Source organism: Phyllobates terribilis, unplaced genomic scaffold (genome assembly GCF_046119375.1).
Source record: "Phyllobates terribilis strain yellow unplaced genomic scaffold, ASM4611937v1 Scaffold_7__3_contigs__length_470593459, whole genome shotgun sequence".
Lineage (NCBI taxonomy): Eukaryota > Metazoa > Chordata > Amphibia > Anura > Dendrobatidae > Phyllobates > Phyllobates terribilis.
The window spans coordinates 318,792,812-318,819,664 of NW_027362767.1; the positions used below are offsets into that span (position 1 = coordinate 318,792,812).

Genomic DNA, 26,853 nt, shown 5'->3' on the forward strand with positions numbered 1-26,853 from the left:
GCCTGACTATATAAAGTGTGAAGTCACATGTCCAGCCCATTTAACCCCTTTACCCCCCAAGGCTGTTTGCACGATAATGACCAGGCCAATTTTTACAATTCTGACCACTGTCACTTTATGAGGTAATAACTCTGGAACGGATCCCACTGATTCTGAGACTGTTTTTTTTTTGTGACATATTGTACTTAATGATTGTGATAAAATTTCTTCGATACGACTTGCATTCGTTTGTGAAAAAAATGGAAATTTGGCAAAAATTTGGAAAATTTTGCAATTTTCAAACTTGGAATTCTTATACCCTTAAATCAGAGAGACATGTCCCACAAAATAGTTAATAAATAACATTTCCCACATGTCTACTTTACATCAGCACAATTTATTTTTTTTTTTATTTTGTTTGTTAGGAAGTTATAAGGGTTAAAAGTTGACCCGCGATTTTTAATTATTCCAACTAAATTTCCAAAATCCATTTTTTAGGGACCACATCACATTTGAAGTGACTTTGAGGGGTCTTTATCACAGAAAATACCCAAAAGTGACATCATTCTAAAAACTGCACCCCTCAAGGTGCTCAAAACCACATTCAAGAAGTTTATTAACCCTTCAGGTGCTTCACAGCAATTAATGGAATGTGAAAGGAGAAAAGTAACATTCCATTTTTTTTCACTAAAATTTTATTTTAGACCCAAATTTTTTTATTTTCACAAGGGTAACAGGAAAAAATGGACCCCAAAAGTTGTTGTGCAATGTCTCCTGAGTACACCGATACCCCATATGTGGAGAAAAAACATTGTTTGGGCACACGGCAGGGTTCAGAAGGGAAGGAGTGACGTTTGATATTTTCAACGCTCCTTCCTGACTGCCAAATATCAGGGCCTTGATCACTACCTCCTGGAACTGAAGGTACAACGTAGCAGTCTGGTCTGGGCAGGTACTGTCAGAATTAGAGCCTCCCCTTAAAATGGATTAGGGACTCATCCACGCAGATGTCCCTTTGGGGCACGTACACTTCACCAAACTTGTTGCTGAAGTGCTCAATGACCGGCCGAACTTTGAAAAGATGGTCAAAGTTGGGGTCATCTTGGGGAGGACACTGTACATTATCACTGTAATGCAAGTATTTCTGGATGGCCTCAAAACATTTACGGGTCATTGTCATTCGGAACAGTGGAATGTTATGCAAAATGTCAACACTCCTATTCCAATATCTCCAAAGTTCTGGCTTCTTCAGTATCCCCATGTGAAAGACCAGGCCCCAAAATGTCATAATTTCTACTGCGCCTACAGGAGTCCAGTTAGAAAATGAGGAAGAGCGGTTTTGTGCCAAAAATTCCTGGGCGTACAAATTAGTTTGGCCCACCATGAGGTTTACAAAATCCTCAGACAAAAAGACTTTGAAAAAGTCCATTTCTGTGAGGCCGGTGGTGTCCAATTTGATTCCTGATTGCGCCACAAAATCAGGAATAAGTGGCTCATAATCTTCGGGGGGTGAGGTCCATACGGGGGCAGTAACAGTGGGTCCTGGTTCCATTTCTGTCCTGGGGCATCTGCATGGCTCAGCATCACTTGAGGAAGAGGAGGAGGCGGAAAATAAAGGAAGGTGGGATCCTCTCCCTCACTGTTAGTGTCAGGCAAGGACAGTGTATATCTTCGCTGAATACCGGGTTTGGGATGAGCGGGAAGACATTTTTTTTTATGTATGTGGTGTTTGTGTGAGTACCAAATTTCATTCAGTTGTGTGTGTGAGTGCTTGGTGTAAACTTTTTTTTATTTAGAAAAGAAAAAGATAAAAGAAAAAAAAGCAACAACCGGAGGTTGATCACTGATGTGCGTCATTGATCAGCTCTCGACGGCTATAGGACGGCCGCACGGATGATTCTTTTTTTTCCTCGCTGACACAAACTCAATTCAGTAAAAAATACTGTAGTAGATGCCGATTACTACGATATATTTTTTACTCTTTACTAACTAATCAATTCAGTAAAAAATACTGTAGTAGACGATTACTACGGTATATTTTTACTGTCACTAATCTAATCATATCAACTAATCTAAATTATTTTTTTGGATTCTTTTTTTTACAAAAAGCAAACAAACAAGCGGAGGCCTGTCAGTGATCTTTGTTCCTGACCAGCGCTCGACGGCTGTAAGGACGCACACATAGATGTGGTGCAAAAAGGGGATAAAAAAAAAAAAAGACATGGAAAAACAAAAGTCCTTGCTAAAAACGTGTACTAATCAGTGGTGTATGTCTGATCAGCGGTTCGGCGACTGCAGGACGCACACACGGAGAGGTGCAAAGGGGTGTGGGGAGAAAAAATAGTAAAAAAAAAAATTGTGGAAAACAGTGAGCACAAGTGCGAATCAGTGATTTGCATCACTGATCATGCTCGGGCGCTGCAGGATGCACTAAAAAAAAAAAAAACTGCCAAAAATCAAGCGATCAAGTACTGATCAGCACTCGATGGCAGAAAGGGGGGGTGAGGAGGGGGAGGGTGGATGAGGAGAGATAAGGCAAGGATCAGGAACTCCTCTTTCTTCAGCAGGAAGAGCGATGAAGAGGCAGCAGCAGTTGTGATGCCACAGGCTTCTGTGGCACCACAAGGCCCAGCATGGCACACAGAATTGAACAGCCAGTCATAGCGATTGTAGTTGTGGGGGGAGTGGCCACGACCTGGGGGGACGACGTCATCTACCCTGAGATAAGTTGGCGCCGGAATTTTAATGTGATCACCGCAGCTGCGGTCGCAGTGCTGCATTAAAGATATGACGTATCCATACGTCCAAGGTCGGTAAGTACCAGTAAACCTGGACGTATGGATACGTCTAAGGCCATAAAGGGGTTAAGGTCCATTTACACTGCACGATTATTGTAAACCAGCGTCCTAGGAATAGTTGATGAAAATGAATTTGCGTTCTGGACCACCTCTTTAAATGGGGTTGTCCAGCCTTGGGGTACAAGTCTGCAGGCACTCTATTTGACTGCAGACTTGTGAATGCTCACAGCATGTACACTGCGCGTTGTCAAGATTCTCCAGCACTGGGAGCGGGCACATCACCGCAAGTATGTGATTTGCTTACATGCGGTCACATGCCAACTAGCCGTGTGTGGCCTCACTCAATACAAGTGAATTGAGCAACGCTGGACACTTCTAGTCATAATGTGGCTGAAACTATGCAAATCACATACTTGCGGTCACATGACCGCCCAGTGCAGACACCGAAGAATCCTGGCAGAGTGACTGCAGACTTGTATCCCAAGGCCGGAAAACCCATTTAAGTGAGGTTTATACAAATATTAGGTGGTGTCAATGCAACATTTACGTTTATGTGGGATGATATTGCATAATTATTTAGCCAAACTACCTCCCATCCGGATTGTAAACACATGTAGGCGATGTATTCCAAACATATGGTAATAGACGGGCAGACTGTATGCAGAAGGCTATGGCATGTGTTACCAAAAAAAAGGAGATTGCTCTTTGTTTTACATGATCATACATATCTCCAGGCTTCCTTCTTTCGGGAGGTTACCATGGATATAGGTTTGCCCGTTTCCTGTGCTAATGTGCCTCTGCATTCCTCTGAAACACAAGAATAGGTTTAGTCAAAATATCATTAAATATCCACAAATAGAAGAAACCACAAAGGGAAAATGCAGGCTCATTACTCTGCTAGAAAGCTCGTCTCTGAAGAAAACACTGGGGGTACTATGTAAAATACTGGAATAAATGAAAAGTTTGTAACTATTCATGCGCCATTGCTTCCTAGTGAATAGTAACAACACATCTGCAAGCTATGAAATGTGTACAGTTCTCGATGTAATTCTCTAAAGCTGCAGTTTTTCAATTACTGTATTTTTTGGACTATAAGATGCACCGGACCATAACACGTACCCCAAATTTTGGGGTGGAAAATAGGAAAAAAATATTTTTTATAAGATGGGGGTCTGCCTTATAGTCTGAATAGGTATCTTACCTGGGGGAAGTTGGAGCGGGGGTCACAGGACATAGGGTCCTTCAGGAAGCCGGCGGAAGAGGATGAATGCTGTGGACCCTGGATGCGAGAAGCCGGTGCTCCAGCAGCTGGGAGGTGTGGTGGTGGTGAAGCAGGATCGCAGGGCCCTCAGTGCCCTCCCTCAGGAACCTGGCGGCTGCAGCAGAAGAGGTGAGATGCTGCGGGGCCGGGGCCTGTGGTGGGGCCTAGGCCTGTGGTGGGGTCTGGGGCCTGTGGTGGGGTCTGGGGCCTGTGGTGGGGTCTGGGGCCTGTGGTGGGGCCAGGGCCTGTGGTGGGGCCTGGGGCCTGGCTGGGCCTGTGGGGGGGCTGGAGCCTGGCTGGGGACTGTGGTGGGACTGGAGCCTGGCTGGGGCCTGTGGTGGGGCTGGAGCCTGTGGTGGGGCTGGAGCCTGTGGTGGGGCTGGGGCCTGTGGTGGGGCTGGAGCCAGGCTGGGGCCTGTGGTGGGGCTGGAGCCTGGCTGCGGCGTGTGGTGGGGCTGGAGCCTGGCTGGGGCCTGTGGTGGGGCTGGAGCCTGGCTGGGGTCTGTGGTGGGGCTGGAGCCTGAGGTGGGGCTGGAGCCTGTGGTAGGACTGGGGTCTGTGGTGGGGCTGGGGCCTGTGGAGGGGCTGGAGCCTGTGGAGGGGTTGGGGCCTGTGGTGGGGCTGGGGCCTGTGGTGGGGCTGGAGCCTGTGGTGGGGCTGGAGCCTGTGGTGGGCCTGGGGCCTGTGGTGGGGCTGGGGCCTGTGGAGGGGCTGGAGCCTGTGGTGGGGCTGGGGTCTGTGGTGGGGCTGGGGCCTGTGGTTCGGATAGGGCCAGGTCCCGGGCCTGTGAGCGGAGTGCGCTGCTGTCCGGTGGCCGCGGCTGTGCAGTGGTGCAGCAGAGCGGTGGTGGGTGCTGCGGTGAGGCTTTCCGGTGGCCGCAGCCATCTTCATGAAGCTGTGATCCACAGAAAAATGGCCGCCCGAGCTCCCAGACGGAGGCCATTTTCCTGTAGATCACTGTGAACCCACCACCGCTCTGCCTCGCCACCGCAGCGCTGCACATCCACTCGCCTCGCCGCCGCACAGCTGCTCCACCTCGCCGCCGCACCCACCGCCGCTCTGCTGCATCGGCCCTGCGATCTCGCTACACCACCAACGTAAGTATCTGGTAAGGTTCGGACCTAGCTCATTATAATTTTCTGATCCCATGTATGCCGTATTTTTCGGACCATAAGACGCACTTTTTTCCCCCAAAATTTAGGAGGAAAACGGGGGGTGTGTCTTATGGTCCGAAAAATACGGCATACATGAGATCATAAAATTATAATGAGCTAGCTAGCACTCAGAGACGTTAGTGGTACAGACGAGTGAAACTTTTAAAATTCAAATTAGTCTACTTTGCCAAATTTTCCCCCAAAATTTGCGGCACATAGATTTCTGCGAATTTTAATACTGAAAAGCTTGAAATTGCTCGTAAAATACTCGTAGGTGAGAGAAGAGGGAGAACCTCACTGACCATAAGAGCTTACACTCTACAGGCGGGAAAGAGAGAACCCCACTGACCATAAGAGCTTATACAGGGTGATTCACTCACTACTTTACCCAGAAAAATAGTTTTAAAGGGTTACTCCAATCTCCAAAATCCGATCCCAATATGTAGTAGGTGTAATACAGCCAATTAGAAATGTAGTATAGTTCTTCTGATTCGCTATGTCTCTTTCCTCATGTGCAGGCATTGCAGGGCCTTAGATATCCATGGTTACGACCACTAGCAACTAGCTGTCACTATATCAGTGTAGTGTTCCTCCTCTGAGGTAAGAACAGTGTGATAGTCGTGACCCAACCTTTGCATCCAACACCACATTGCTCCACCAGAGGGGGCTAGAAGGCACTAGGTGCTGCTTCCCTGTTTATAGGGAGACTGGGGAACCAAGAGTTAGTGGGTGAGGGTGGAGGACTTACAAGTTAGTTACACTTTAAATTTCATATTTAATAAAGAGCCATCTTTTGTCCAGGTTTTTTGTCTGTTCTCTGATCGTTCTTTGACTGACAGCAGTAGTCAAGTCTTGGCACTGTGACCTCCCTCCCGGAGCGCAGATCCTGTGTGGGCCTGCATCGGATGGAGACGCAGCCCTCACACCCCGGCCTTGGGTCGAGGGGCAGGTTGTAGAGTGGGCATGTCTCAACCTGCCAAGGACCAGGACCAAGAAGGCCCGGAGCTTAAGAGTGTGGCTCCATAGCAAATGGATCCCAGGCAGGATGCAGACGGAGCGGAGTACGCCACCTGTCCTAGCCAACCTGATATATTCAGAGGGAGTCCGGCTGCAAAAGGGGTACCGGCCCCCGATACCCGACCTTGCTACTCCATGTCCTGGTCGGGAAAGCCCGGTAGGCCCTGAGGATCCCACCGGGTATCGGACGGAACGGAGCTGCCACCCGTGCCCTGGTTCTGAGAAGAGCTCAGAGGGAGACCCAGCCTATTTGCACACACACGGACAGGAAAGGATTCGGCCCGTAGTTCAGGAACACTCTGGTGTAGGGACTGAATGCTGGACTTACTCGGAGCTTGTCGGACCCCCGTCCCTGGTGACCACAGGACTCCGCGGGGAGCAGGGAGTCACCTTCCTCATGCCATCTATGTGAGTAAAGCCTTGGAAGTTCACCACTATGGCCTCCGGACTATTATGCGCCACTCCGCGCGACGCGGGGCCCGTACTCCTCTACTACTACCCCCTCCATCCTGTCCCTCTGCCCTGAGGCCACGCTCCGCCTGTGGGGAGTAGTAATAACGTTGGCCGCCATAACACCATGCCTCAGTGGACTGCAGCGGCGCTGGTGGCCCTTCACCAGGTACCACAGGTGGCGTAGTCATTAACCAGCCACTCAACCCAGATAAGCCCACACCATCTTTTTTAACTGTGACGGCCCTGAGCACGGGTCGGGTCCGGGCCACGGCTGCACCCCATCTCTCCATCGTAGGACCCGACTCCGAGTCCCCCATCTCCCAGGGTAAAGAAAAGGGCTTTTCGAGTAGAGGCGTCACAACCCCACTGATTGTGATAGATACTGTGAGACTTGGGAGAGACTGGATTGAATTCCAGGAATCCGATGCCTACCGCCTTTCATCAGACTGATGTGACCCACCCTTTTCTCCAGTGCATTTCTTCTCTGTACTGATTATGCTCCGCGCCTGGCTGCACTATGTATGGTTTCCATTGGATTTTAGTAACTTCATAATTGTAATACTGATGGCTTAAAATGTTCCTTTCCCTTCTCTCCTTTTTCTTCTTATAACTTGATGTTTTATTGGACGTTAGACTATATATATTCTAGAATATATTGATGCTGATATTGTCCTGTTTATTCTTCTTTTTTGTATTTTTGTAACTGAAAATTATATAACCTTTCAAAAAAAATTGAATTTTGAAAAAAAAAAAACTATACTACATTTCTAATTGGAGGTATTTGCTAATATTATTATTATTACACCTACTACATATTGGGATAGGATCTTGGAGATGGGAATACACCTTTAACTTCTAAAAAACGGTCGAACGTACTGAAATTTGGACTGTACATACTTTGGTCCATGAGAAGTGAGAGTGCAATGAACCTCAGCGATGAGAAACCTCTTTGCACCAAGTGGTCTCGCCGACTTGTTGCCTCACCGGTTGTCTCCACGCCTTTCTGAGTGTCGGTAGTTTGGTGTGTGGTACTTGCATTTCACTCCTGCCAAATTCCTTTTTTATTTATTAACAATGTACACATACAGTTTGGAGGAGTGTGTTTTCATTGTGAAAACTTATTGGAAAACGGAGTCCTTAAGTGCCAAAGTGAGTTTCCATATAAGTTTGCAGGTTGAAATCTGCTGTCAAAATCATGTAGTCCAAGGCACTGTGGCTACCAAGATATCCTGATGTAACACTGCTGGATTTTTTCCTTTGGGGCCATTTGAAAGGTCGGGTGTACACTAACAAGCCACGAATAATACAGGCACTTAGAGAAAATAGAGCGAGAAATTCGGGCTATGACACCAAACGTTCTGTGGAATATATTCAACAATATGGAATGGTGCGTGCAGACATGCTTGTATGTGAAAGGTGAACATTTTCAACACCTGCTTTAAAACATCAGGTTCTCAAGGTACGTACAGTCCAAATTTCAGTACGATAGATTGTCTCTTTTAGAAGTTATAACAATTTTTCCAGGTAAAGTTGAGAGTGAATTGCCCTGTACTTTACAGGAGAGAGACAGAGGGACCCTGATGACCATAAGAGCTTATACTTTACAGGAGAGAGAATTACCCAGTGACTCTGGAGATGGAAAACGACTCTGACGTATAAACTGTGATCCACTGGGCACCGCTGATCTATGATGGCCCTGGTACTGACCACCACTGTACAAGGTATGATAATCTGTAGAGCATTATGGGGAGGCCCACGCGGCAGCGCAAAATCACGTTAGACCGCTCTCTGATGCTTCAGCAGTGTAGGGAATGGTACTGGAAAAGTTGTTTTGTTTTTTTTTTGGAAACTGGGAATTGATTCTCAAAATTTTCGAATTTGCATTTTCAAGAAAGACTTGAAAGCAATCATCCGCGAATTGATACGCTCATCTCTAGTTAGTAATATCATATTGGTCATATATGAAAAATTATTCTGTTTAATCACATATAGACCTGATAGAGAGAACAATGCGATTTTAACTCATGACTAGCAAACAATGTCAGACAAGTGTTTAGCAGGACGAGAATCGTGAACGAAATGGATGAACAGCGATCATTACATCGTAACATTCACACAGACAGACAAGTTGAAGTGTAGTTATATGTTCAACTTTCAAGTCCCATAAGTGATACTAATTATTTTGAATACATAAACTATTGTACAAATATTTCTACTGATACTGAACAAATAAAATGTAAAGGAATTAGCGATATAATGTTCGATAATCAATTTCACACCTTTATATGAATAGTAACATTTGCAATAATAATGATAAACAATGTGACACGTATATGTTGTCGTTCCATTACTCAAACTGCTACTGAACAATCAAGCTCAGAACATGATCAACCAATCTCTGAGAGCTGTACCCATTTAGGACCTGAATTTCCACTTCTCTGTTCTGCTGGTCCAATCTTCAGATGAACAAGAATTATTTTGCTCGCATAAACAATTTCATGCACATCGAAGCGTTTTTGACACAACATTCAGTTGCTCAACGCAACCAGATTACACAATTGTCATGAGCAATGGGTTGTTAATTTTAGATTCTGAATGATCGGCCAGAGTAAAGGCGCCTTTACTAATATGACTTGTTTATCAGCTCTCTACTAAATCCATGATAAGTGAAGCTGATCAATGTGGTTTAGTCTGGTTTAGTCTGAAATCAACATTCAGCTCAATGTAGAAGCTGAATGTGATCATTAATCTGTGCTCTACTGGGGAGGGAATCATTATTATTGCAATTAAAAGAGTTTTCTAAGATCAGAAAAACGCGTTCTGCTTTTCACTACCAGAAATCACTCCACTTTTACCCATGCGCTGTGTCTGGTATTGCAGCTTATCCCCATTCGTGTGAACTGTAATAGGAAACAACTCGAAAGTAAACAAGAATCTGGAGGTTTCTGGAAATAAGAAAGCAGGAAAAATGTCAGCACAATTAAACTGCATAATCAGCGAAGGAATTCTGCAGTTAGAACAACTACAATATTGTATAGAAAAGACTGTCTCCTAATAAAAGTCATGCACATATGTTGTTATACTGTACGACAGGTGCACTGTACACTAAGGCATCTCCAAAATCCTCTTATAGGTTTTGTTTCATTAGAGATATTGGTGGTATAAATTTTTTAGGATATGTCTAACTACTGAGGGTTCGATCACTATGACCCTCGACAAAGAATGGAATTACACAGTATAGACTGTTGAATCCACTGCAATAAGAGCCACTCTTTTCATGGACTCTCCACATTGGCTAATAGAGTGGAGGATCACATGACATCCATATGTCTTCTGATAGAGGTCTCCTGGTGCCACCACATCAGTCAAAGCAACTTTACATATTCTTAAAGGGAACCTGTCCAGTGATTCATGCTGCCCAAACCGTAGGCAGCCCGACTGCAGCCAAGTATATTATTCTCAGAAATGTTTCAGCATTGAAGAGCTGACCAGAGACCATAGCTGGAGATGAGACTAGTCCAGCATATCCCCCCAGCTGGTGGCTGCTTTGAAGAACCTAGAATATAAGACATATTTTCAGTTGTTTCACACTTTTTTGTTAAGTATATAATTCCACATGTGTTAATTCATAGTTTTGATGCCTTCAGTGTGAATGTACAATTTTCATAGTCATGAAAATACAGAAAAATCTTTAAATGAGAAGGTGTGTCCAAACTTTTGGTCTGTACTGTATGTACCTGCTGTATACCACCCCATACATATGTTCAGGTGGCAACTAAAATATGCACCAAGTATATTAAAAAGATAGGCTATTAATAAAAAAGTAGTGGCCTATCCATTTGAATAGGGGGTGGATCTGCAGTACCTGTCTACGGCCTCTATAGAAATGGTGGATCGGCTATGTTTTGGCAGCATCTGAAAACGCTCGAACAGCTGATCAGTGGGAGTGTCGGGTGTCACGCCTCCATTGATCAGCTATTTATCGCCTATCCTAGGGATAGGCCATCAATAAAGTAGTGGCCAACCCAATTAATTACAGTGCTTCCCAGTCTGATTGGCTTATGTCTGTGTGTGGTCGAAAGTGGAACACATTTGTCTTGAAAATGGCAAAAACTGAAATTTGATGACTTCACGGCTGGCATGAAGAAATGGCATGTGTTACATACATGTTATTGCAGTTAGAATGGACTGAACTTACTATTACCTTACCGCTATTTGTCTTTGTATATCAGGCTCCTGGCTTGAAAGTATAATGACTCATGGGCATGATAGGTAAGTTTGTAAAAGGTGTATTGTTTTATTTATTATCTCATGGAATATAAATATTTATTCTTCAATAGGTGGAAATGAGCACCAGGCACGAACATTTACTATTCATATTGCTCTCAGATCCGCGACGTTAATGATGAACTTTACTGAAATGATGAATTGTCCTATTGTAATGTGTTATTTGGGAGCCCTTGTGTCTCCGCTCCTCAGAGTTGGGGGTAATGAATATATTTTTTCTGTGGGTAGATTAGAATTTGCTCCTGATAAATAGATTGTTGGGCTCCAGAATCTTTTTGCACATGTGCTCTCTTCCGTCTATATTCCCCCAATGCCTGCAGGAAACGTAGTGTGAAACTCCTTCAAGAAGAACAAAATTTATGCAATACAAAAGGAACCTGAATCCGTGTCTCCCTGGGCAACATATTAAATTGGGGGATGTAGGCATGTCAGTAAATATACAGTGGCTTCAGAAAGTATTCAACCCCTTGGCATTTTTCATATTTTGCTACCTCACAACCTGGTATTTCACTTTTTTTTTTGAGGGTTGGTATCAGTTCATGTAAAGAACATGCCTACAACTGTGAACATTTGTTTTTGTTTTTTTATTGTGAAGCAAACAACAAATAGGACAAAATAACTGAAAACTTCAGTGTGTATAACTATTCACCCCCCTAAATTCAGTACTTTGTAGAGCCTCCTTTTGCGGCAATTACAGCTGCAAGTCACTTTGGATAAGTCTCTATGAGCTTTCCACATCTTGCCCCTGGGATTTTTGCCCATTTCTCAAGGCAAAACTGTTGCAGCTCCTTCAAGTTAGATGGTTTCCTCTGGTGAACAGCAATCTTCAAGTCTGACCACAGATTCTCAATTGGATTAAAGTCTGGGCTTTGACTAGGCCAGTCCAAAACATTTACACATTTCCCCTTAAACCACTTAAATGTTACTTTAGCAGTATGCTTAGGGTCATTGTCTTGTTGGAAGGTGACGCTCCGTCCCAGTCTCAAATCACAGACTGAAACAGGTTTTGCTCGAGAATATCCCTGTATTTCACACCATCCATCTTCCCCTCAACTTGGACCATTTTCCCTGTCCCTGCTGCCAAAAAACATTCCAAAGCATGATGCTGCCACCACCATGTTTCACTGTGGGGATGGAGTTCTTGTGGTGATGAGCTGTTTTGGTTTGGCACCAGACATAGCGTTTACCTTGGAGGCCAAAAAGTTCAATTTTGGTCTCATGTGACCACAGCACCTTCCTTCATAAATAAGGAGTGTCCCACGTATTTTGGCAAATTCAAAAACGAGCCTTACAGTTTTTGTGTGTAAGGCTTTTTTATTCTGCCCACTCTGCCACCTCTATGGAGTGTTCGGCTTATTGTGGTTGTATGGGCAGACACTCCAGTCTGCTTGGGAACTCTGCAGCTCCTTCAGAGTTACCTTTGGTCTCTGTGCTGTCTCTCGAGCTTTGTTTCCCTCCTGCCTAGTTTGGCTGCGTACTGTGCTGCAGCCTTGTATTGCGCAAGCAACGGTGAGTCACTGAGACTTCTGCTCCACTGGCAGTACGCAGCCAAACGGGGCCAGAGGGAAACAAAACGCACTCCATGGGAGCGGCGATTTGCACATGCGCGGGTGGGAGGCAGAGCAGTGCACGTCACAGGGCCCTGTGACGTGCAGGAGAGGGGGGGGGGAATATGGTAATTTAGCACAGAGGTGGGGTTTTTGGCGGAATAGTAAGCAGGTCGAAGGGGTTTGCTGTTTGCTTGTCGTCCCCCGGACGCAAAGCCTCTGGAAAACAGACTTTATAAAACCAGATTTTTCTGCAATCAGACCTCCGCTATGGGCCATACAGGTAAGTATAGATTTACTTTTCTATCACCTGTATGCCCATAGTAGAGGCCTGATATCACCCAGGGGGGGTGCCACATTCCCTTTAATAGTGTTGCAGCCTCTGTGGCCTTTCAGAAAAGGTGTGTATATACTGACAGACCAGCGGGACACTTAGATTGCACACAGGTGAACTTCCTTTCACTAAGCATGTGACTTATGAAGGTAATTGCTTTTACCAAAAATTTTTAGTGACTTCATGGCAAAAGGGGCGAATACATATGCACATGCCAATTTTCATTTATTTTATCCCATAAATTTAATTTTTGCCTATATTTTTCTCACTTTAGCAACTTAGACCATTTAGTGCTGATGCATCACACACAAATCGGATTACAAAAATATTTAAACACACGTTGTAATGTTAAAAAATATAGGTAAAAAGCCAAGGGGGCAAATACTTTCGCAAGCCACTGTAAATGTCAAAGTAACATCCAAATAAATACCAGGAACAAAAATTACCTGGAACATCACACTGGCTCCAAGGTCTTGCCTGCTTCCAACAGTGCATCCTGGCAGGTGCCATTGTAACAAGATAATAAATGTTATTTACTTCCCCGCTCAGATGTTTTCATGTTATAACTGACTGGTGTATATTAACTAGGTTTGTTCACTCTGATAATAATACACTGCTCCTTTGTTTTCAACATTGTATAGTGTTAATAAAATACTGCAGGATTTTTTCTGAGAATCAAGGCTATGCGTGGAGGAAACTGCTTGGCAGCCAAAGATTTCTCACACTTGTATTGATACACACGATAGTTGGGAATGAATCTCTTTTTTTTTTTTTTAACGTATTTCCAAAATGGTGATAATAGCAACTCTGATTACTCCCTCTCTGGAAAAAAAAGATGCTAAATAAAAGAATAAGGCTGTGTGCCCACGATGCGTTTTTAATGCGCTTCTGAAGCGTTTTTGCAGCTGCGGAAATGCATTAAAAACGCATGGTAGAAGGGCAGCAATGTTCCCCAATGATAATCCGCATGTGCTGTGCACAAGCTGCGGAAATTTCCGTTGCAGATTATCATTGCGGAAAAAAACGCAGCACTACCAATTGTTTTGCGGAAGCGCTGCGTCTTCGCCGCCATTGACTTGCATTAGACCGCATGGATTACGCATCACTGTATATGTAGATGCGTAATCCAAGTGTTCTAATGTGCGGATGGTACCCGGGTGTGGAGGAGAGGAGAGTCTCATCCACACCCAGGTACCATTAAAAAATCTGTAAAAAAAGAATAAAATAAAAAATAAATGTATACTTACCTTCTGTCGGCCTGCGCACCGCTCCTCCTTGCTTCCCGGCACTTTGCAGTGAGTTGAAGGACCTGCGCTGACGTTAGAGTCATGTGACGGGTCACGCGACGCTGACGTCGGCAGGTCTTTCAATTCATTGCTGCCGGCAGCCGGGACGGAGCGAAACAAGACAGCGCGGGCCATCGGAGGGTAAGTATACATTTTATTTTTTTATTTTTACCACTCTCTCGGGTCACACTATATAGATCCATGCTGTTTCCATGGATTTATATAGTGTGACCTAGTTGTCACAAGCACTCTCCAAGTGATGCTATCGCCTGGAAAGCGCTTGTCAATCCACATGCGGAAATGTCAGTGGGTAACTGCTCCATTTCCGCATGTCCCTGGCAGGAAAACGCATGTACAATCCGCATGTACAATCCGCATGCGTTTTTTTTCTGCCAGGGAGATGCAGAAACGCTCAGGAAAAAATCCTTCTGCATCGTGGGCACATAGCCTAAATGTCACTGCATGATAAAGGCAAGAGATGTAGCATTGTTCATGATAAACAAAAGTTCCAAAGTTACCAAAATACTTGCATCAGATCTAAAGCAGTTTGTACAAGCGGCAATAAAAATGATCAATTGTTTTATCTTTTACTCACAGACAGATGAGACCTGTAAAAGATGGAGGGAAATAACTGAGCAAACTAATGTAATAGGACTCATTAGAAATCAGGTAGTCAATAGAGACCTGATAGTGCATCTGTAAAAAAAAACAACCAAAAAAACAGATTTGTAGAGGCAAAAGCCTGCATGTATCTATCAGCTTAAAAGGGTTTTCCCACGAACACAGTATAATTTAATCAATAGATCTTGAAATAATAATTTCCACAATTGGATGTTTTTAAACAAAATGTCCCAGTGCTGAGATAATCTTATAAATGTGCCCCTGCTGTGTACTGTGTAATGGCCGTGTCTGACCGTACAGGAACATGGTCTGATCATACCACAGCTCCTGGACAGGGGAGGAAGCAAAAGAGTATACAGACAGGACAGCATGAGAAAACAAATGATGTACTATGTACTAAAAAGAGTATGAAGAATGTAGTCGCATGCCACGCAAAAAGAAAAAAAAAGGACAAAAGAGGAGCAAACAAAGAACACTGGGAGATTTCAGCTCTGAATGCTGCAGAACAGGGGCAGACAAACCATTGGTGCAACATGTGCAGCCGCACAGAGACCCAAAAGGTGTATCTCCAAGACAGCAAGCTGCTTCTGTCACAAACACATAAAGGGGTACATTATCATGAACTATTGGATTGCTAAGGGCCCATATACTGTTCTTGCCCAGGGGCCTCTTCTGTTTGTGTCCACCTCTGCTGCAGAATATGAACGCATGTGTGGAATACAACAGTCAGACCCTGAGAAGTAGAAAAGGAAAAGCAATATAAGGAGCGACGGCTCACTCCCGCTTGTCATTAAATTGGACGAATGCAATCCGATAAAAAAAAAAAATCTGATTGCATTCGGTCCAATGTTAATCAATGATTCTGTGCTATGCGTTGTTTTTTCAGCTCCGATCAGATCAAGATCGGACTGAAAAAAAAAAAAAAAGCAGCATGCGAAATTCGGATCGCACGCACCCATATAAGTTTATGGGTGCGTGTGAAACATTGCCCTGCACTCGGATGTCACCCAAGTGCAGTGCGATTCCCGCAGACGCCGGCAATGGAGGAGATGGGTAGGGGGCTAACTTTATTAGTAAAGGAGCCATCGTAAAAATCTCCTTTTAATCTAATGAAATGTCTGTCCTCCCTCTGTACTACACAAGGAGCATTATTGTAGCATATTGTTGAAACAGCTAAACAAAATTGCCGTAATCCATCCAAGATTATATTAGCTGAACGGTAGATACTCAATTGGGATCTTAGCCTTACCTGGATATGGACATCTTATGGTGTGTTCACATGTCCAGTAATCATCCATTAGAACAGATCCAGCAGAAATCCTATGATAAAAAAGTTGTACAGACACAACTTTTGTCCACCTGAAAAAAAAATGATTTCAACTGGATCTGTTTTTTTAACATTGTAGTCTATGGAAAACTGATCCGTTAATTAGCCATTTATTTTTCTCCCATTTGAAAAGGATCAATTTTTTTGTTTTACTTGAGGTTGAAGAATACAATACATAGTAAACATATACTACTGGACATGTGAACTTACAAGTAATCATTCATTTGAAACTTATCCAGTAAGCAAAAAATGGATATTTTTTAAAATGAGAGAAAAATGGATGGCTAATCATAGAATGGTAGAGTTGGAGGGGACCTCCTGGGTCATCTGGTCCAACCCCCTGCTCAAAGCAGTATTCACTAAATCATCTCAGACAGATATCTGTCCAGCCTCTGTTTGAAGACTTCCATTGAAGGGAAACTCACCACCTCTCGTAGCTCCTGTTCCACTCTAACTATCACCCTAACTTGATCACCCTAACTATCAAAAAGTTTTTTCTAATATCTAATCTGTGTCTCCTCCCATTCAGTTTCATCCCATTGCTTCTAGTCTTTCCTTGTGCAAATGAGAATAAAGATGATCCTTCTACAATGTGACAGCCCTTCAGATATTTGTAGACAGCTATTAAGTCTCCTCTCAGTCTTCTTTTTTGCAAGCGAAACATTCCCAAATCCTGTAACCGTTCCTCATAGGACATGGTTTGCAGACCAGTCACCATTCTGGTCGCTCTTCTCTGAACTTGCTCCAGTTTGTCAATGTCTTTTTTAAAATGTGGTGCCCAAAACTGGACGCAGTATTCCAGATGAGGTCTGACCAAAGAGGAGTAAAGTCCGATAATGACTTCACGTGATCTAGACTGTATGCTTCTGTTAATACATCCCAGAATTGTATTTGCCTTTTTTGCTGCTGCATCACACTGTTGACTCATGTTCAGTCTATGATCTATTAGTATACCTAAGTCTTTTTCACATGTACTGTAGCTTATCTGTATTCCTCCCATTCTGTATATGCTTTTTTCATTTTTATAGCCCAGATGTAGTACTTTGCATTTTTCCCTGTTAAAAACCATTCTGTTAGTTGCTGCCCACTGCTCCAGTTTATTTAGATCTTTTTGAATCCTCTCTCTCTTCTCTAGTATTAGCTATCCCTCCTAGCTTTGTGTCATCAGCAAATTTAATCAGTTTACCCTCAATTTCTTCATCTAAATCATTGATAAAGATGTTGAACAATACAGGTCCCAGGACAGAGCCCTGTCGTACCCCACTTGAGACATTCATCCAACTGGATGTGAAGCCATTTACGACCACTCTTTGAGTCTGATCACTAAGCCAGTTATGAATAAGCCAGTTAATTAACGGATCAGTTTCCCATAGAGTTTAATGTTAAAAAAAACTTATTCAGCTGAAATCAAGTTTCTTTCAGGTGGTCAAAAAAAGTTGTGTCTGCACAACTTTTGTCAACAGATTGCTGCTGCATCCGTACTAACGGATGATTACTGGACATGTGAAAATATCCTAATAGGTCGGCTGTAGTAAGATTCTGCAAATTATATTTTTGACTTAACATCCTTTACCTTATTCCTTCATCTGGAAGATGAGATGATACAAGTTACAGTTATATGAAAAAGTTTGGGCACCCCTATTAATCTTAAGCTTAATGTTTTATAAAAATTGGTGTTTTTGCAACAGCTATTTCAGTTTGATATATGTAATAACTGTTGGACACAGTAATGTTTCTGCCTTGAAATGAGGTTTATTGTACTAACAGAAAATGTGCAATCTGCATTCAAACAAAATTTGACAGCTGTTGCAAAAACACCAATTTTTATAAAACATTAAGCTTAAGATTAATAGGGGTGCCCAAACTTTTTCATATAACTGTATGTTACTCTGGGCATCTGGAACCATGCAAGCCAAACAGACACTTCCTGGGCCATTAATAGAAAATGTCTGACATTGCACTGATGCAGTTATAGTCTGTGCTTACAGATTCAACCATTATAAAAGCACTCCTCCTCCCATCAAGTTTTTATCCTCTTAATATATTGCAGTCATCATATTATACGGCACTGTGTACTTACAATTGCTCATTTTGCCTTTCTACCCCGCTAATTCTTCTCTTTTCCATTAAGTCTATGACAAGTTTTGCTTCACAGTAAAACTACTACTATTTGTGATATGAGAGTGTACAAACTTCCTCTAAAAGGATTTTTTTTCCCAAGTGATATTCTGAAAACGAAATTATATAATGGTTACACAAAAAGAAAATACTTGGTATGAAAGTTAAAGAAACTGCACATCCTAATATCAAGAAGCGAAGAAACAAACTTGGTTCCTGGTATATGGACTTAGAAGTAATTGTTTGGTTTAGTAAACAAATTTTAAGACTCTGAACAGGACATTCTGGAGCATTAAGGAGGGATCCCACATCGCAGATCTTCATCTGCCAGAACAAAAGGCACCTTCAAAGAACACCTCTTATGGTGCATTGACACTTTTTCGGTTTTCAGAAAAGCCATTCCTAAGAACACTAGTTCCCAATAACCATGAAACCAATCACCCGTCGAACAAGCAAATAGCTCATTAGTCTGGTCAAATAATCTTTTGGTTTGCCTTGAAGATCTTTCTCGGCGGCACATAGTCCTATATAAACAGGACGTGCTGCCGAGAACAATGGCAGCCTATGAGCACAGAACAAACTATTACTGATCATTTTGAGCGCATCTTAAGTGCAGTTAGCCTGTCTAAATTAGCAATTACATGACCCCGACCAGCAAACATGTTGCCGATCGGCAGTTGTGTAATGCCGCTGGTTGGTCGGCTGCTGTGAGGGCACATTTACTCTCTTGTGAGATTCTCTAACAGATTACAGCTAATTTATTTTACTCACTTCTATAGCGCCATTAATTCCACAGCGCTATATAGACATCATTATCGCTGTCCTCATCGGGGCTCACAATCTAAATTCCCTATCAGTATGTCTTTGGAGTGTGGGAGGAAACCGGAGAACCTGGAGGAAATCCACACAAGCACAGGGAGAACCCAGGACCCCAGCGCTCCAAGGCTGCAGTGCTAACCACTGAGCCGCACTGCCCAATAGTGTGAGCAATGTATTAATGTATTTTTTTGGGGTGACTCTCCCAACAAAACAAAATTGAAAAAAGTGGACAAAAAGAGTCCTGGTAATTTATCTACATTGTTAGGGAGGACAATCACACATTTTGTGCACAATAACAGCACCTGCTCGAACTGTTCATCTGTGACCAGTTCTCCAAAGCAAGAGCTGCTGCAGGAACAGCAGGAGACCTCTTCTTAGGACATTCAGGTGCTAAAATACTGGTGTGATTTAAATGTGGAAACACTTTAATGTTAAAAATATACAGCACAAAACAGCACTGAGCGGGGTTTTGTTACTCTTTAGCCATTGCAATAGATGTATAGGATGTCATAAAACTGACAAAGCTCATATAATGTCACTTAAGAGAAAAGTGGGGGAAAAATGCACCAGTAAAAGCAGAGGCTGTGAGGTATGGTGCTGGCCAGTGCTATTGGGGGAGGGGTGGGGATTCTGTCTGAAACACAAGTGGTTGCCATTCTCAGCTTAGTTAAAACTTTCATTGCCAGAGTTTCTCTTCACTGCTTTAAAGCCCCCTTCACACAGTACCTTTTTGCTCAGTTTTTTTTTTTAACCGATCAGAGACATCAGTTTTAATCCTCTCTCTACAGATAATTCTAAATGTATCTAACTATGTTACCATGGGCTTGTTCAGACAATCATATTATATATCCGTGTGCTCTCCGTATGCAAAACAGATAGCATATGGACACCACACTGATCAGCGCAAGTCAACAGTGTAGTTCACATGGTCTATGTGTAAAATAAATCCTATTAAACTGAATGGGTGAGTTTAAAAAAAATGGACGACGTGAGGACAACGTCTGTATGGCATTTGCTTTTTACAGATCCGTTGCATTTATTTATGCCATTATATTTTAAAATTGTTGATGTACAAAACAGAAATATAAACGACAATAAGGTTGAAAAAGATTGATGATTTTACATACGTTTTTCTGAATTCAGCCTAAGTAGTAGAGGACAGAGTATGAATGTAGGAGGAGTACAGATGCAAAAATGTAATTTTCCAAAGTATAAGCAGCCAGGTGTAAATGACTGAAATACTGTCCACTTCCACAAAATATCTGGATGGTTTTGTATACCACAGTGAGAAGATCACAATAAATGCCACACAAGTTTGCACCTTGGTATCCCTGTATATCAATTATTTTACACTGTGAATAGCAGATCTAGGTTCTTCATCTAACCAAAAAGGGCTCACTCAAATATCTTTGATTTAGATCTGTTTCTAAAAAAGGTCTTAGTCAATTTTATCTGTGACAATAGTCACTTCTAAAAGAGGAGTGGGATTACCCTTTATTGTAAAGTCCTAAAGAAAAAGAGGGTCCAGGGTGTGAGACATAAGGGGGCAGTTAATGCTTGTGTAAACAATAGGGCTCCGTGGATGGCTGCAGTTTCTCCATCACCCTTATATGCTTTGTTTTTCCTGCAAAGACACAATAGGAAAATTCAACATAAACACAATGGTTTTCATAAACTCCACAGGAGGTTCTCTGATAGGGCAGACTCAATGAGATCAGCTACATTAATAACAATCTCCTACATTTCTTTCACTGTATCAGAATTTTTCCACTACTAATTTAACCCCCTTTCATTTGTCTTAATTCTCCCTACCTAATACAACTTCTCTAATACACATTTATTACCTGCCCTGCTCCTGTAAGCTCATCTCTCTGTGGGTTACACACTGCTCAAAAAAATAAAGGGAACACTCAAATAACACATCCTAGATCTGAATGAATGAAATATTCTCATTGAATACTTTGTTCTGTACAAAGTTGAATGTGCTGACAACAAAATCACACAAAAATCATCAATGGAAATCAAATTTATTAACCAATGAAGGCCTGGATTTGGAGTCACCCCCAAAATTAAAGTGGACAAACACACTACAGGCTGATCCAACTTTGATGTAATGTCCTTAAAACAAGTCAAAATGAGGCTCAGTATTGTGTGTGGCCTCCACGTGCCTGTATGACCTCCCTACAACGCCTGGGCATGCTCCTGATGAGGTTGCGGATGGTCTCCTGTGGGATCTCCTCCCAAACCTGGACTAAAGCATCCGCCAACTCCTGGACAGTCTGTGGTACAATGGATGGTTGGTGGATGGAGTGAGACATGATGTCCCAGATGTGCTCAATCGGATTCAGGTCTGGGGAACGGGCGGGCCAGTCCATAGCTTCAATGCCTTCATCTTGCAGGAACTGCTGACACACTCCAGCCACATGAGGTCTGGCATTGCCCTGCATTAGGAGGAACCCAGCGCCAACCCACTCCAGCATATGGTCTCACAAGGGGTCTGAGGATCTCATCTCGGTACCTAATGGCAGTCAGGCTACCTCTGGCGAGCACATGGAGGGCTGTGCGGCCCTCCAAAGAAATGCCACCCCACACCATTACTGACCCACTGCTAAACCGGTCATGCTGAAGGATGTTGCAGGCAGCAGATCGCTCTCCACGGCGTCTCCAGACTCTGTCACGTCTGTCACATGTGCTCAGTATGAACCTGCTTTCATCTGTGAAGAGCATAGGGTGCCAGTGGCGACTTTGCCAATCCTGGTGTTCTGTGGCAAATGCCAAGCGTCCTGCACGGTGTTGGGCTGTGAGCACAACCCCCATCTGTGGACGTCGGGCCCTCATACCACCCTCATGGAGTCGGTTTCTAACCGTTTGTGCAGACACATGCACATTTGTGGCCTGCTGGAGGTCATTTTGCAGGGCTCTGGCAGTGCGCCTCCTGTTCCTCCTTGCACAGAGGCAGAGGTAGCAGTCCTGCTACTGGGTTGGTGACCTCCTACGGCCCCCTCCACGTCTCCTGGTGTACTGGCCTGTCTCCTGGTAGCGCCTCCAGCCTCTGGACACTACGCTGACAGACACAGCTGATCATCGGCGGTCGCGTGACCGGTCACATGACTCAATGACATCATCGCAGGTCCTTCACACCACCGCGAGACATCGGGGAGACTGCATGGAGGGGAGAAGGAGACCGCGGGCCATCGGAAGGTAAGTATAATCTTTATTTTTTACCATTCTTATTCTTTTTTTTTTTTAAACTGTTACTTGGTCACACTGTATAAATCCATGTCGGTTGCATGGATTTATATAGTGTGACCAAGTTGTCAAGTACTTTTCCAAGTGATGCTAAAATCGCTTGGAAAAGCGCTTGATAACCCGCATGCAGAAATGCATGCAAAAACGCTTGACAAATGCTTCTACCTGGCTGGAAAAACGCATGTAAAATCCGCATGCGTTTTTCCTGCCAGGGAGAAGCGTAAAAAATATGCAGCATTTCTGCATCGTGGGCACTTACATAGTTACATAGTTAGTAAAGCCGAATAAAGACTTGCGTCCATCAAGTTCGACCTGTAAGTTATGTGGTTGCTAAAGTTGATCCAGAGGAGGGCAAAAACCCCAAATGATTTGGCCAATCTTCACCTGAGGAAAAATTCCCTCCCGACTCTGAAACCAGCAGTCAGAATAAATCCTTGTATCAACCTACTATTTTATTTTATTTTTAAGTATATGCTGAAATCTGCCTGGTATCTAGAAATGCATCCAGTCCCCGCTTGAAGTGGTTTAGTGAATCCGACATTACCGTCTCCTCACTCAGTGAATTCCATATTCTCACTGCTCTTACCGTAAAGAACCCCTTCCTATGCTTGTGCTCGAACCTTTTCTCTTCCAGTCTTAGTGAATGCCCTCTTGTTACCGTAATATCCCTCCTTTTGAACAAATCCCTGGCAAGGTCTCTATACTGTCCCCTAACATATTTGTACACATAGCCTCAGTGTTCCCTTTATTTTTTTGAGCAGTGTATATCCTTCTGAGTAGGAAAAAAAAAACCTTGGCACCAAAAATGTCAAAAGCACTGGTATATAATTATCTGCCTCACAGTATTATGCAAACTGGTACTCCGGGATCTCGGATGCAAACCTGGAGAAAACAGTCCATGTAAAAAGAAAAAAAAGAGGTTACACTCACCATCCCTTTAAAAGTCCTTTACTGCATTGCAGTTAAAAACATACAGGCAGGGGAACTAACTGGATCAAAGTCGATTGACAGCTGTTTCACGCTTCCTGCGCTTCAAAGGGTCCTAAGGTCCTTCTATTTTGATTCTGGCTCTGCTACTTCCGATCTGGGGACCGGAATCGGATGAACAGAGCAGGGCACATCACTGGTGGGGAAGGGGCTACATCTCTGTGCTCAGATAAGACTTAACTCTCCACTCTGCCTGAGTGCTGCTTTAAAGTGCCGTTCATTCAGCTGACAAGCGCTGCGATGTGCTGATCATTAGAAAGTATATCACAGGGCTTTTCAACTGAAGGCACAGCACTTCAAAGCAGCATTCAGGCAGAAGAGAGTGAAGCCTGTTGTGAGCTCGGTCATACATGGTGCCGACGGAGTGTGCCGAAGCTTTGAAGTGCCGTGCCTTCAGCTGGCAAGCCCTGTGATACTTGCTAATCAGCACATTGCAGAGCTTGTCAGCTGAACAAATGGCACTTCAAAGCACAGAAAGAGAAATGGAGTAGTTTATACGCTGAAGAATATTCACATTCCATTAATTTCCGACACCAAAAATGTCTGACATCCTGTAAAGCAAAACAAGACACTTTTTTAAAAATGTTTATTTATATGGTAACAAGGTTACACGTTCAGAAAAATAAGATGTAATGGATAATATTAACATTACATATATCAGAGGATCCAGTCCATTGGGCATCATGAGCCGTTTATTGTTATCTGGATGTCGCTTGTGTGCACTGCATCCTGGCCTGAGTGCGGCCCTTATCTCATGGATGCCCCTATTTCTAATTATACAATTACGGAAACCAAAACGACAAAGAACTAAAAACTCTGCAAGAAAACTAATGCAACAATGTAAACATTTTTTTCTATTCCTCTCATATCACATTCACCAGTATCCAGGAAGCTGAGATATGGGCCGTTGTTTCGGAAGGTCCTTACATTGCTTTTATATGTGTTGTTATTGTTTATAACTCAGTAGGGGGTTTTGGGAGAAAAAAAAAAAGTTCCATACTTTCTGTTAAAATGTATCATGCTATACATTTTTGCGCTTTATGCTGGTAAAATTGATACCACCCCAGTGATCTTTATTTCAAGGTCCCATGCTGCCCTTTGTCAACACTGGATGTGGCACTATCCCTGCCCACAGAAATGAAGATGGCAGCAGTTCATGCCACCTATAAGTGACTGTTACGAGACTTCATTTGGTTTGAAATATATTTTTATATTTGTATGTGGGAGTTTGCGCAGTCTATGTATTATATGCAAGAACGTTTATTGTATAGTTTTCTCAGATGGTCAGTGCACGCTTTTTTGCGTTGGCGTGTTTCAATATCAGTTCTTGCAGCAAAACCGGTGACGCATCCTGTTCTAATATTCAGGACTGTGCAAATATATTCTCTTTTTTGTCTCCGTCAATTGTGGCGCAGGATCCATAAGTGTTCTACAGATGCGCAGATATACAGACCTTGGAGACAGCTTGACATGCGGTCACAACAGTATAACAAGTGCCACTGCCATATTTGTTTCTGTGGACATGTAGAACAGCATGTCCAGTGATTACACAGGAAACCAGGGCCTTGAAGTAAAAGCTCGGAAGTGGTAGAAAGTTACTTACCATAAAACAACCATAAATTACCATTTATTTATTACAAATGTTGTCAGGTGGACAGCCCCTTTCAGGAAGAACCACAAATGGTGACTAAGTTTAAAAACACAGGGACAACTGAAGCAGCACTATAGTAAAATAACTTACAGCATCCTATATCTTAGTCTACTGGGAAATTGAGATTAAGGCTATGTGCCCACGATGCAGAAATGCTCAGGATTTTTCCTGAGCGTTTCTGCATCTCCCTGGCAAAAAAAACGCATGCGGATTGTACATGCGGATTGTACATGTGGATTGTACATGCGTTTTTCCTGCCAGGGACAAGCGGATGTGAAGCGTTCTTCACTTGCATTTCCGCATGCGGGTTGACAAGCGCTTTCCAAGCGATTTTACCATCACTTGGAAAGTGCTTGTGACAACTTGGTCACACTATATAAATCCATGCAACCGGCATGGATTTATATAGTGTGACAGAAAGAATGGTAAAAAATAAATATTATACTTACCTTCTTTTTTTTACAGGTTCTATGGTACCCGGGTCCGGAGGAGAGTCTCCTCTTCTCCAAACCCGGGTACCATCCGCACATTGAAACGCATGGAATCCGCATGTACAGATCCAGTGATGCGGACTCCATGCGTTCCAATGCAAGTCAATGGCGGCGAAAATGCTGCGCTTCCGCAAAATAATTGGTAGTGCTGCGTATTTTTCCGCAATGATAATCCGCAGCGGAAATTTCCGCAGCTTGTGCACAGCACATGCAGATTATCATTGGGGAACATAGCAGACCTTCTACCAAGTGTTTTTTACGCGTTTCTACAGCGGAAACGCTTAAGAAATGCATAGTGGGCACACAGCCTAAGGGTGCATTTACACTACCAACCGCCACCATCAAACAACCACTGATCGACTACATGCAAGCCAATCATCGGTGGTTTAATAGTCCATTTAAACAGGCCGACAGTACTTCCATGTGCATGGAATAATCATTAATACAACCGTTCTGTGCGAATAAAATACCATTGTTCTCAGCAGCACATGTCCAAGCTAAAAAATAATTTAATCCAAGGAACGAGCATGTTGTTTGGAAGAACAACTTGTTTCTGCAGGCAGATAATTGGGAAATGAGCGCTCGGAGGAACACTTGTTTCCACAATTATCGGCCAATATAAATATCCCAGAATTATGGGAGGGAAGGGGAAAAGAGTAAGAAATCAGAGTTAATTGAAGATACAATTGATTTTACAGGTTTAGGTGAATTAAAGGGGCTTTTCAGGACTTTGATATTGATGGAAGTTCCTCAAGATCAAAATCAGATTCGACAAGTCCAATCTGCTGACTGAAATTCTCAAACTTTTCATTTAGGTAGGCCATATACCAAAGGTGGTGTTCACAACTGATTCAGATGCTTTCAAACTCGATGAGAGGAATGGCACAATTACTTTTTTTTTTACGGTAAACTAAGGTATACTAATACATCATCCAGAACTCAGCTTTTACATTTTAAGTAGAACTGAAAAACAAAATGTCAGGCTCATCTGCCGTCAGAAATCGGCAGCTCCTGGAGCAGAAGAGGATAGTGTTTGCTTTACTGTAAAACTCATTCTACAGCATTCAGCCGTCATGTGAAATACCAAAAGTATCAAAAAAGTCCTTGAGGAATAGAAAAGTTTTCATTTCCAAGGAAAGCAGATCAATATTTACAGAAACAAATCACTAAGGACTTTCCATGTGAATATCACTGAACAGATCTGCTTGTTTCCTCGGTCATACAAGACCGCATTGACTGCAGTAACATAACTGTATGAAACCATCAATATGGTGTCAAATTGCTCCAGAAACCACATAAGACTCTAGGACGAGTTACAGAAAGAGACCATAAATATTGACAACATATTAGTCACAGGAACTAATGGTGTCGTCCAGGTGTAACATACGAAAGCATGTAAATGTACGTCCTCCAGGAAGTAATACAGCTATGGATACGGACAAAGGTTTATTATGAGCAGATATGTGGCTCACAA

At 43.1% G+C, this 26,853-nt stretch overlaps 1 long non-coding RNA gene across 2 annotated transcripts in view; it reads left to right on the forward strand.

Moving 5' to 3' along the window:
* LOC141154744 (uncharacterized) overlaps positions 1 to 26,853 on the forward strand; it is a 47,765-nt gene that overhangs the window by 11,655 nt on the left and 9,257 nt on the right. For both annotated transcript variants that reach the window (XR_012247468.1, XR_012247469.1), the window contains exon 2: positions 8,270 to 8,383. This is a non-coding gene — a long non-coding RNA (uncharacterized lncRNA). The remainder of the gene's footprint in view (positions 1 to 8,269; positions 8,384 to 26,853) is intronic.